A 3,622-nucleotide genomic window follows, 5' to 3' on the forward strand; every position below is an offset into this window, starting at 1 on the left:
AATACTTATCAAATTTTAAATTTTAATCTTTTATTATCATGGTAATTCGTGGTAACAGCCCGTTAGAAACGAGAGGAACGTTATCAAAAAGTCACGTGATCTGTTGCCGTTTGTGCTTATAGCGCTTATAACGGTTAAAATAAAAACTAAAAAAAAATGTTACCTGGTATGTCAAACCACAGTTCTATGGTTAAATATGGTTAAACCGATGAAGTTTAGAATAATTTCAGTTTTATATCATTGAATTAAAATTCATTACATTAATCCACTTGTAACAAAACTGAAAAACAGAGCGACATCCACTTACCCGCTTTTTTATTTGTTGAGTCTGTCATCACCTTTTGGAGTAGTAAAAATGCTTTGATAACTAAATTTCATCAGCATCTTTTCTGGTAGGAACTATAGAGTATTACACTAAGGTAGGAACTAGTTGTAGTTATTACTAATTAAATAAAAATCAAATGCCAGTGCGTATGGTAAAATGTATAATATACGTAAAAGTCTTATAGTGCCCATGTTATCTATTAATTATTATAAATTCACCTGACCAAAAATGAATCTAGGAAAAAAAATCCCCAAAGCTATAGGTACCTAACCTTACTGTTAGGTACAGCAATCAAAAATAATAAAAATATATACATTTTGAATAATAATTATTATATTATTATAATATTGACAATTATAAAATAGGTACATATTATATTATATGATATTGCTATATAAATATTTATTTATTTGTTTATTTATAAATGGATAGGTATATCCTTTGGTAGGGTGGCAGTATTGTGCTAAACAGTTCCCACCCGTTTCCGGGTTTTTGAACGGAAAAGAAAAAAAAGGCACACCCTTTGGTAATAAAAATTAAAAGTACAGTAAGTTGAATATCAATTTGACAAATATTATACTGAAATTAAATAATATTATATTATAAATGAGTTAATATTTTTAAAATTAATCATTAATCATCAAATTTAAAATCTTAAATGATTTTTTAACTTAAGTATTAATATGTAATATACTACAATTATCAATTTTATAATAAAATTCATAACTAATAACCAGGGGTTGAAGTGGGAAAAAATTCCAGAGGAGACTAATGTATCCATATAGTTTTAAGCGTTCCATATATAATGTTATGTATAATGTCTAATGTAAAAAATCCTAATTTGTTAAAGGGGGCGCTTTTTAACCACCATCGGAGGTACTTGTCCCCCCATTTTAAGCCCTGCTAATAACATTATATAGATGAAAAAAAGTAATAACACCGCAATTATTTATAATTAGTAGGAGGTAATTTCGACGACTATATAAGTAACAAATTTGTTTAGATTTTACTGTAAAATTAAAGTATCATTTAACAGTCAATCATATGTATATAGCACTGTAGCCCACCCCAAAAATTATTTCTATGTACGCCACTAGAGTAAATTGACTATAATAATAAATGTAACCATTATTATTGATATATACACGTAGTTATAATATTTTAACAAGGATTATGTTTCGATTTGTATTATACTGCAGTCAGTGCAGTGCTCGTCTTATACTTTCAGGTGAAGTCGAATATTCAATATTTCAATATTTTACTAAAACAAAATAAAATATATTTTTATTTTATAAATAATTTACATGTTTTAAATTGGCCCCAAAGGTTTTGTTATTTGCCCTTTAAATTGTGTAGCATTCCATGTCTTATTTTTACCAGTCCGCGCCTGTATACAATTAGATAAATTTATTACATAATTACCTACCTAATGAAAAGTAAAAACAATGTTTAGTGTACTTACCTATTGCTATTAAAGAATACTAAAAATTAAAATGATATAAAATAAATCTAGATTTAAATATAAAATTCAAAAAAGCTAATAAAAAAGGTGGACTAGTGGTTGTCGCTCTGTTGTACAGTAGGTTACAAGTGAGTGGTGGGTCACTGTAATGGATGGCGTTAAATTTGAATTCAATGATATACATATTATCATTGCATAAGAAAAACGATTCTGAGCGAAAACGGTCAGTCAGCCTATGATATCACTTAGTATATTTGATGATATTATTATGAATAAAGTAATTTATATATTATAACATATTTACGTGGAACCTTGTTTTAAATTTTCAATCCTAAGCTATAAGCCTATAAAAGTTAAACATTTTATAACTATAAAATAATTATTAAATTTTAAATTTGATAAATTTTGAAAAAATTCCAACTTTAAATGCTTATAAAAAAATTGTGCCTATGTATTTTTAATATTTTTCGACTGCCATTATACCAAGCAATATACAGGAGCCTTGTATTAAATTTTCACTCTTTTTTACCCAACAAATAATATTTTATTGACAATTGTAGAAAAAAAACCAAAAAAATTTAAAACTGACAATGCCCGTAAACAGCTCAAAAAGAGACAAAATATTTTCAAAATTTGATGTTGTATAGAAAATGAGAATTTATACATTTAGTGAAATTTTCATGTATCTACAGTTTTTCGTTTTTGAATAACAACAAAATAACAAAATCGCTACATGAGAAATCAAGTGAATATTATCCAATATTGTAAAAATATGAACTTCAAACGCTCAAAAAAATTTGATTTGATTTGCTTGTTGACATTTTTTGTTTGATAAAGGTAGATTAACTTATAAATAATCTTGTATTACATCTTTAAATCTTAGATTTAAAAAGAAAAATGTTTATGAATTCTTAACTCAAAATAATTTGCTAATTTTCGTGATTTTTCCGTACTTTGTCAAGATTTGAACTTTATATGTTTATAAAAAAAAACTGTGACTAAGGATTTTTAATATTTTTCAAATATCATTGTAACAATATAGTAGGAGCCTTGTATTAAATTTTCAAGCATTTTTACTCGACAAATAAAGTTTCATTATTCATTAACATTCATAGAAAAAAAAACTAAATAAATTGGAAACTGAAAATGTCCCTAAACAGTTCAAAATATTTTGAAAATTTTTTCGTGTATAGAAAATGCTAATTTAAACATTCAGTCAAAATTGTATCTACGGTAATTTGTTTTAAAGTTACACCAAAAACCAAAATCGATTTTGTCAAAAACCAATTTAGCGTAAAAATTCCCGTTTTTCCTTAATTTTTCTTTTGTTTTTCAAGGCTTTTTTGAAAATTACTGGAAATTTTGATCTCCCCAGTGCACCAACAATATTCACTTTCCCATCGAACAAGATACTGAAGTTGAAAATCGAAGCATTTTTTCGACTACTTAGTTGGTCTGAAGGCCCGGGTTCATATAATTATCCTAATTAATTCCTAATTACGCCACTGATTTGGTATATAATGATTAATGAATATTGAGTACCTATAAAAGCATTACATGAATTTAATTTTAATTTTAAGTCACTCGCGACTCGCCTTACTAAAAATGCTAACGTATGAAGTTAGGTTTATTATTAATATTTTATACTTGTACCTATGCTAAGTGCTAACCTATGATTGCATACACCATGTTAGATATAATTTGTATTATGACTGTGAAGGTCAATTTTTAGAACTATACAATATTGAATATAGTTATTCATGTAAATTAGCTTGGTAGAAAAGTGAAAGGATTTAATTTGTTTTAGTTGAATTTTAGTTTGTTCGTAGTAATAC

Source organism: Metopolophium dirhodum, chromosome 2 (assembly GCF_019925205.1).
Source record: "Metopolophium dirhodum isolate CAU chromosome 2, ASM1992520v1, whole genome shotgun sequence".
Lineage (NCBI taxonomy): Eukaryota > Metazoa > Arthropoda > Insecta > Hemiptera > Aphididae > Metopolophium > Metopolophium dirhodum.